The sequence below is a fragment of the Montipora capricornis genome, chromosome 3 (assembly GCF_036669925.1).
Source record: "Montipora capricornis isolate CH-2021 chromosome 3, ASM3666992v2, whole genome shotgun sequence".
Lineage (NCBI taxonomy): Eukaryota > Metazoa > Cnidaria > Anthozoa > Scleractinia > Acroporidae > Montipora > Montipora capricornis.
In genome coordinates this window covers 40,431,204-40,441,203 of record NC_090885.1, presented here as the reverse complement: position 1 = coordinate 40,441,203, position 10,000 = coordinate 40,431,204, and the positions used below count along the sequence as shown (strand labels likewise).

Here is a 10,000-nt window from a genome sequence, read left to right as displayed (position 1 = left end):
AAAGGTTGCACATTTTTTTGAAAACATGGAGTGATTTCTTTGTGTGGGTACCCAGTCCACCAATAGTCACAGCCACTTCATTCCCTTCATCATCGCTGTCAACTGCCACACTACTGCTACTGGTAGCTGTTGCACGTGCTACCAAGCTCAATGCATACTGCACCGTTGTTTCAGAGGGGCGCTGAGTGGCAATGGTGGGGTCACTCGTTTCTAGTTCTGTCATTTGAGCGAGCACAACATCTTTCTCTGCAATGAAGACCACTTCAAGGAGCTTGATTGCTGCTATTTCAGCACGAGTCAGGTTTCTAGTTATATTGAAGTCAAAGATACTGGCTTGGACAGAATTACCATTTCCAGTGTTCTCCTTGCGTCCACTGTGACTCACATCAGCATATTGTGTGACACTGAGAATTTCATCTACTTTGACTTCTTTGCCTTCTTTGTCTTCTTTGACTTCGTCCACATTGACTTCTTCTCGAGCAACTGATGCATGATTCTTTTCCCATTCATCATGGTTGTACACAATAATGGGCAACTGGCCTGGTACAAGCATGCAGTGCTTAGTATCGCTGTACTCATACTGGCAATAATCTGGACCAAACAGGTTGTTGAAAAGGTCATTCATGCTCTTGATCCAGGTTTTGTCTTCATTTGTCCACCCCATTTTCTTTGGTCTCCAGCCACAACCTCTATAGTAGAAAGATTCTCCTGTGAGAAAAGTAAAGAGAAAAACTTGTTCATTAAAGAGCACGTAACCCTGCAAATTTTTTTCCTCTTGACTGAATAAACCTGTGATCTGAAGCATTTCTGCGAAGAAAGTGAACATGAAAGATACTTTGTTCCTGGGTAGACATCACAACAGCTGTTGGACCCATCCCCCTAAAAATACGGCAGTGAAATAAAATGGCAGCATTTTAGGTGCTATTCTTGAGACTTTGACAGGACACAGAATATTGAGGATTCAGCCGAATCCAAAAATGTTTGCACAGTAACATTTTAAATAACAAATAAATTTATTTCAGTAAATAACACATTTGGGGGTTATGTGCACTAAAGTCAAAGATCTCAATCAGAAACAGCCCACTGTTTGTGTAGCGTAAAGCAGATATGAGTAAAACTACTCCTAGAAGGAAAAGATTACCCCCATAATGTTGTTCGTGTTAGTAGCATCTGCCATGCAATGAACTCTGGTTTGCACTATGATACTACGAGGGTCAGTTGCCAGTCGTGGATGTTGTGGTGTGCACATGATCCAGAAAACCACAGCCATGACCACAAATTTACTTTTTACCTTTTAAAAGCAAGCCATTGTCATGAAATACAAAAAAGCAAGGTCTTAAAGAATATAAATGCCTGAAGTTATGCAGCGATAAGCCTCTCTAAAGGAAAGCCTCATGTCAAGAAACTTCTCAGTGAATAAGTGGGCAAGAATTTGATCCACTAAAACAGATATATATTCAAGACATTAATATTTCAGCTCAGAGGGCAAACAGGTTAATAACTCAGACTATTTCAATTCAATTAATTTCAAAATCAATAAGTGAAAAGGTAAACTGGAAGAAGGGAAAATTACATTTTTTCTATCTACAAATGCAAGGAAACCTACACCCCACAGGTGATTATTGTCATAAAAATAATGACAAGAAATGAAGCCAAACCATGAAGTTTGAAAGGAGATACATACACAACAATCAGCAAAAATAAACAAGCAAGCCATGTGCATTATCTCTTCAAAAATACAACATGAAGTTAAGACATCTGGGGACTATGATCAATCTCTACAATAAAGGCTCAGTGGCCTTTATAACTTCAACTCATGCCAACTGTGCCATGCAGATGGGGCAAAGAAAATCTTCAAATACCCAATCTGCTCAATTTACCCAAATTGTCCCTGGCTGGGACTGGGTTTGGAACTGATAAGTACACAGTCCTTTTTGCACTTATATGCACACCTAGAACTTATATACTCGCCTAGTTGGCTATATACATATTGTTAATGATAGCATAAAATAATGTGGCAACTATGATTGTAATTTTGGGATTATTACCATTTCCTATTTGGAATATTCAGCAACATTTTTTTGCTGGATCAAGTTATCAGTAGACAATTGTATACGACTCAAGCATTAAGATGAAAATTAATATCAAAAACTAACTTACATGAGGAAGTGTTGCCAGAAGAATCATGTGATGTTGCTCTGGCATATAGCTGTCTCTGAAGCTTCAGGCCAGCTTCAAATCCTTGATTTGAGAGGTCGTGCAGCGAACGGTGGACTCTAAAGAGCATTAGCACATGCTCTATCGTGAGATGACCATAATCTCCTGTCCCAAGACTCGTACCAAACAACTCCAATAAAAGAAACCCCCATTCTTTGCACTAAAAATAAATGACAAGAATTATTATTGATATTAATTACTTGAAGAACCAGTGTGTAAAATTCACAGCATTGACAGTATTTAGATCTACATACTGGCAGATTGAGTTGAATTTTTTATTAACCTGCAGTTCTAAGGCATGTTTAACATTGAAGAAATAAAGAAATGTATTGAAAGAGATCAGTCAACCTGCAAATCACCCGCACTTAGAAAAAATAACTGTGGGTTACTTTTAAAGTTTGTCAATGAAAACTCCAAAGGCACAAAAGACTCAAATTCTACCGCTTTGAGTTATTCATAAAACTGTTAAGTGACCTCATTATGGGATGAACTGAACTTGGAGAAAGATAATCTAGAATGGACATACCTTTATATCGAAAATGTCAATGAGATGTTCATCTTTTTGCAAAATTCCTGTCCCTTGTGACTTCAGCAATCTCCTTCCACAGAGAGCATACCTGTTAAACAATTGAAAGTTAAAAACTAACATGTACATGTATGTATTGACGATGCGGAGCTTCATAAACTTTTCATGACCATTCAGGTCACTGAGATGAATCTTGATGCCCAGTCACACCGATTAGAGATGACACATATGCATTTGATGAGTGCAAGTCTAAGAGGCTCACCTTGATCAAAAACTCCTTGGTTAGGTTTCCTGCATAAGAGCTGAGCTCTTTATTTTCCTCTTTCTGCAGGGGGCTTCTTACTCGTTCGTCCCTTTCTGCCTTTGAGCACTGGCGCCGGCTGAGTGGGTTGGTACAGCTCTTTAAACTGACTTTCAATTTCTTTTCCCTTCTCATGCCAAAATGCTTTTTGATGTTCAATCTCTTTGGTAACATCTAATAAATAACAGGAAACAAAACTTAGATACTGTAAACTGCCGCTTTTACCCCTTTCCGCCCAACAGGGCTGCAAATAACAGTCGGACAATGTCCAACCAAAATTTGGCGATTTCTGATGAAATCCAACTGTAGTCTGGCAGAATCCCAGGACAATTTTTTGCCTTCTAATGCAAATGCCAATATTCTTTGTTGACAATGTGTCGCACTAGATTAGCAGGTTCGCATATCAAGCAGTACTGTAACATGACATCTGACCCCACTTTTAATGCAAGAGTATCAACAGATAGAAAAATACACATGTCCAATTCAAAATTAAACTAAAAGACCTCAATCTCTTCGCTTTTTGGTTTTAGACTTATAATAATATAATATAATATAGTATAATATAATATAATAATGCTTAGGATGCTTTTTCATTTTCAACTACAAATCATTTCAGTGTACTACCTGAATTTTCCAAGTTGATTTCTTGAAGTCTTGTCCCAAAATCCCTAACATAAATGCCACTCTTCAACATCTCACTGTTGTACTGTAAAGTTCAAGAAAAAAAAGACACCTTAAGCAAATACATTTTGTAACTTTAATTGATCAACTCAATCAATATCTCGTGAAGTCCAGTAAACAATAATGTTTTCACAAAACATGTACTTCATCACTTCAATTAAAAATAATTTAATTGGAACAGAACTAGGTTTTTTTTAACCTAGGAGGATTATGAAGATGCCCTTGTGAAAAAGACATTCAGTCATATCATTTTTAAGGTGACTATTCAAGTAGGAGTAACTGTGAATCATTATAATATCTCCAAGCTACCAAAATAATCACCTTTTGTTGTGCCTCGCAGAATGATATTTTGTAAAGAATGCATATTTTAGCCGCTTCATTATCTTTAAAATGAGCTGCAAGTTTTGAAGACGGGAGTGATTTGTCAACTATGTCTTCAATAGCACTCAAAATTTGACGTTCAGTACTTCCTGGAAAAAAAGGAAAAAATAGTATATTATAATTTTTTCCCTTACAGTGATTTAAACTTTCATTGCATGTTGAGAAGTGGTAAAAATTACTGCGACTACAAAACAGGCAAATTTCAAGACAGCAATTTGAACTGAAGGGACATCTGATTGTCTTACAAACATTTTCTTAACTAGTTTACAAAACCAGGAAACCTGTGTTTTTTCCTCCATGACCTCCCACTCCCATAGCAGCAATTCAGATTGTTTTTGCTCTTTCTAACTTTGTGCTTTATGTCACAATTCACCAAGTTAACTAGATCCACCAGTAGTTTATTCTAAGCTGTTTATAATTATTCACAACAATTTTATCTGGATCAGAAACACTGTGGCAGATGTCAAAAGTTTTCAACTATTATTTAGCTAGCTACCGGTACTGATTGTAATGTACATTCAGGCAGAAGTCCAGAAGTTAGTATCTCTTTTGGTCACGGGTCTGTACTCTGATAGTGACAGAAATGTGACAAAACGAGATAAGAATTAAGAAAATGCCGCTTGGCATGTGTATTCCTTTCTTCACATAATGTTTTTGCATCATCTATGCATTATTACAGTATGGTTGCATAGCCAAAAGAAATCTATTTGTTAAATATATAGGGTATAAAGAAAACAATGATTACTTACAAACCTCTTTTCTTTACAATTGGCTATAGCCAGAGGATAGACAGATTTGGCGCTTTGAGAAGATCGATTTTTTGCATCAAGGGGAACAACACCAACTGTAACTTGATCCTTACCTAAAATATAAAAAAAGTATTTCACATAAATAAATTCTTGAAAGAACACTGAATGCTGGCATAATAAAAGAAGTATGGCATCAACTATATAAAGAGGAGGAACAATTTAATGGAAACAACATTTTTATATTATTTTTGAGAAACACACGGGAAATTGAAGTAAACACTGAACATTGTTCCACCCTAGTCAATAACACTTGACCTGTCATTACCATTATTTAAAAAAAAAATTATTTAGAATTTAAAATATCATGAATAACAAAGAATGACAATGACTTAAATATTACTTACTAATTCATGTATTTCTTTCTGTGCACTTACCAAAGAAAGGGCGTCCATCAATCTTTAGATTAAAGACAATGTCATCAGGGAGTGAACCATGCAGGCGCATTTCCCTGATGACCCAAATGGTGACACTCTTGAGGTTGACCTCGTACCCAGGAACTTGGGGAGGAAGACTTTCAATACCAATTAGGCTTCCAGTTACATCAAAATGGCCCTTCCGCAACGGAGCAATGTTGTTTTTTAATGGAATGATGGCCTCATCTGACTTTTTCGGGGAATCATCAAGTAATATTCTCCATTAAGTAAACTATCTGCTCATATATGCCTTACCTCAAAGAGCAAAATCTAAAGTCTTGTTTCGAAATTGATCTTAGGTTAGGATAGGACCACAACAGAGAGCTATACCAGTAGTCTTCAATCTTTCCTGTAACCATTTTCTAGTCTTAAAAGTTGATACCACATGAAGTGGTGCAGAGAGTGTCTTGTCTGGCAGTTATTTGCCTCGGTTATTAGATTAATGCTTGCAAACTTGAACTGCTTTTGTCACGAAAATTAAATCTTTTATCAATCTTAAAAGTTTGCTGTAGTGCAGACTAGACAGAAGAGAGCACATTTTATCCTGGATCTGACCTCATGCAAGTGAAAAATGGAGAATAAATTCTGCACATTAATCAAAGGGGTAGGAAGAAAAATTCTGTGACACCAAAATTTTTTGCTGAGAATGAATCCTATCCCCTCCCCTGCCTCCCCCCATCAAAAAAGGTCCATCCTTACAATTTCGACAAGGAAAAACAAAGGACAAGGCTACAGTATTGTGAAAAAGTAATGAGAACGTAATTCGACGAAAAATGGCGAGTTTTTGTCCAGCGCGAAAGTTCGAAGAAAATTCGTCGAATTTTCGCAATGCCTATTGTTGTAGTTGACGCGAATTTTCGAGGGAAAATTCGCTTTGACCGAGAATTCGTTCGGAAATTTCGAGCGAAAATTCGCATTCACTGATAATTTGTTCCGATATACCGAGCGAAAATTCGCTCTTCCCGAATTTTCCTTCGAATTTTCGAGCGAAAATTTGTTGTTTTGGTTTAGTTTCTGTGGGTATTACCAGCGAGCACAACACCAGAATGTACGGGATAGAAAGCAACATCTCACCCTGTTAAGTGCTTTTCCTTTAAACTTTGCAGGCTATGTTACACTGTGAAATGTTTTGTGCAACTTGACTCGCCACAATGCCAACAAAATATTGCGAGAAAAGTTGCACGAAACATTTCACAGTGTCACGGCATCTTTACACTTGTACCAGAACCCAGGCTCTGCACGATGTTGAGATTCTTTACTCATCACCATAACGACAAATTGTATGTTAATTCAAAGCTCACAGTTGTCGGCTGTTTCTCATCAAATGGAAATGGAATCATTGATGTTTTTTTCACTGTGGTGACTTGCCCAGCGCCTGCCAAAAAGTTAAAAGTTATCCTGAAAATTGGTAAGTAAGCTCTTCATACGTATAAGACATCATGTCAATAAACACTTCTGGGTTATACAAATGTAGACCCGGGAATCATTTTTGCCGCTGTGACGCTACAAGATAACACTCGCCGGCTCTTTTATATTTACAGGCTTTGCATTGTTGACAACAGTGTGTCCTCACAACCAAAGGATTGAAATTGCATATGTTTTGTCGAGTCTTCTCTGCCGAGAAAGATGAATAAAAACACATTACAAAGGGCGAATTTTGTAGAGAATTGAAACAGACACAACTACTGAACTATGTATTTATATTCTAATTTGCTGCCCCGCTCAACCGAATATAAAACATTTATCATGTAATAAGCAACCACTTATGGGGTGTGTCAACACGAGCCGTGTATGACCCTCTTTATTATGTCTTGTAAATCAAAACTGTCTAGAATTATCAACAATGTCTGCGCAAAATAATAAAAACTGAAATACAATCAAACAAACGCGTAGTGTATAGCATAAGCTTACAACAATCTGAATATAAGCTAGTAGATACAAAACATAACAATTCAATACTAGAAAATACTAATCGAATTTAGTCATTGGGTATTTAATTTAGAGGGTAAAGAGGCGATCGTATGACTCGAATGAATATAAATGAAGACAATGCAGTATATATACCGACACCCCGCTAATGAAGCATTGTGACAAAGTGTCACATAACACCCAAGGGAGGTTACGTAACCCATGATAAATACATTTCCAAAATACATGGACTGATCATCAAAGTGCTGTCAAAGTGACTGCAGTTGTTTACAAAACTGAATAGCCGATCGATATGTGATCGATCTTTACAAACCACACTACGAAATTTCGCGTACAACAAGCGAAATTACGCTTTTGGTTTTTCGCGCTGGTCTCGAAAATGCGCAAATTTTCTCCCTTTGTTTTTTGACCGAATTTTCGCGCTGGTCTCGAAAATGCGGCGAATTTTCTCTCTCTGTTTTTAGAGCGAATTTTCGCGCTGGTCTCGAAAATGCGGCGAATTTTCTCTCTCTGTTTTTAGAGCGAATTTTCGCGCTGGGCTCGAAAATGCGGCGAATTTTCTCTCTTTGCTTTTAGAGCGAATTTTCGCGCTGGGCTCGAAAATGCGGCGAATTTTCTCTCTTTGCTTTAGCGAAATTACGCTAGAAACATCGTGAAACGACGCTCAAATTTTCGAGCGAAATTTCGTCGAAAGTTCGCAGGGACAGAGAACGAAATTCGCGCATTTCGCTCTCATTACTTTTTCACAATACTGTAAGTACAACTTACCCCTGTTCATCCTAATTTTGTCAGGTTTGTCAAGTCTTGCCAGGCCCTGTCCGAAATCCTCGACTTCAGTTTGAAGAGCAAATATATCCAATCTGGGACTCTCATGCATCTCACTCTCTCGTCCCAAGCCTCTTCCGAGATAAGCTTCGAGAAAGCTGCTCGAACACCTTTCTCCTGGGCAAAGGAATCGAACACACTTCTGAAGACTTCCCACGCGTCATGACCAGCTTTTCCTGAAAGGGAACACCACTCTCTGAGTACAGTGCTTAACGATTCCCCATTCTTTTCACACACTCTTGTCGTCTCGTTCATGACATCTACCGCTGTCTCCCGTATTTTCTTTTTTTTGAAGACAGGAGAGAGGTCTTCATTGGCTTTGAGTTCATTCAGGGTCCACTGCCTCTTCTTGGATTTTGGCGAGACGTTTGGAGGTTTTCAGGAATTGGCACGCTCTTTGGTTTTGGCGGGCTCAGTGTACTCGGTGGAGTTGGCGGAAAACATGGAGACACATTACCGGTGAATATGTTGATCCACGACACGATCCGTTGCAAGTCCTCGGAATGGATACACGGCAGTTCGTCCTGCGACTTTTGGCGTATGATTCCAAACACCAGGCCAAAAGCTGAGGCAACGTACACCTTTTCTGTTCGTCGACCATTGGCCGAAAACCAACTCGCGGATGCGGTAACTCTGTTGTCTCCGAGAAGATCATCAAACTCTATTTGACGGTATTCGTCAGGAAATACCCGAGCATAAGCCAACGAACAAAACCTGGGAGGTTTTCCACTGCACAAAGCCGAATTTAGCGCAAACCAAGACTTATTTGGATCCAACCAAGCAGACAGTACTCTCTGTAAAACCAAACCGTGGGTCTCACCACCACTTCTACACTCCATGCTCTCCAGAAGCCACCGACAATGTTTCTGTCGATAAACCCCGCTGTATATATTCAAACGTGGCGCCAGTTTACGATAACAGTACCATATATAGTTAAATCCAGTTATTTCCATTGTCGAGCTGGTTGTACTTTTACTTGTACGATCCATATTTACGATAAAAAATTTAATATTTTTCACGTTTACGCTCGCTCGTGTGTAAAAGGAGTAAACCGCATGCCAGAAAATGTGGGCTCCAGAGAAACCAAACGCTGAGCCAACTTCGCTGACTGACTGACGCTAACATTACCTTGCTCCACTAAATGCAAATGGTAAATGTTTCTTTGTACATGGACGAACACACGGACGAATATACTGGCGCGAATCAGCTGTGGTCATATCGCTCAGTATAATATTTTGCTTTTTGAGGAGTGAGGAAAATTTAAAATTAGACAAAAGGTACTTACCTTGAAGTGTAATTATAATTCTCTGAAGATATGCGGAGCATTATGGGATAGTTATGCATACCTCCTAAGTAACTAACAGGCCAGCGGTCACACTTTAAAGTCATTCAAATGCAAATTACTGGATGGTATATAATCCCAGGAGAGGACACAAATAATCGGTTCTTCCTGGAGTGTGGAATTGGCAAAGGTCCCATGTATGGGAGGGCGCCATAATAAAACAAACCACCGTAAAGGGAGGGAAGCATTATCCCATAATGCTCCGCATATCTTCAGAGAATTATAATTACACTTCAAGGTAAGTACCTTTTGTCTAATTTTAAATTCTCTTTCGACATGCTCCGCATTATGGGATAATTATGCAATTTGAAAGAACCGAAGCCAATGCAAACATCCTTATAACAAGAGTTGATTATTTAATACAAGAACTTCATATATGAATAAATTATTCAAGGACAATGTGCTCTCTGAGGTAATATTTACGAAATGTACGTTCATTTGTCCAGTCAGCAGTGCGCAAAATTTCTGCGACTGGAACACCCCTAATATACGCATTGGTGACAGAAGCACCCCTGACACTATGTGCCTTAAAAACTGAGGTATCTATGCCTACACTCGACAGGACTGACTTAATCC

The 10,000-nt window shown here is 38.5% G+C and overlaps 1 pseudogene; it reads right to left on the bottom strand.

Annotated features, from left to right (window-relative positions):
* Positions 1–4,185: 4,185 nt before the first annotated feature.
* LOC138040249 (uncharacterized) lies at positions 4,186–8,921 on the bottom strand (annotated as a pseudogene).
* Between the last annotated feature and the right edge of the window lie 1,079 nt (positions 8,922–10,000).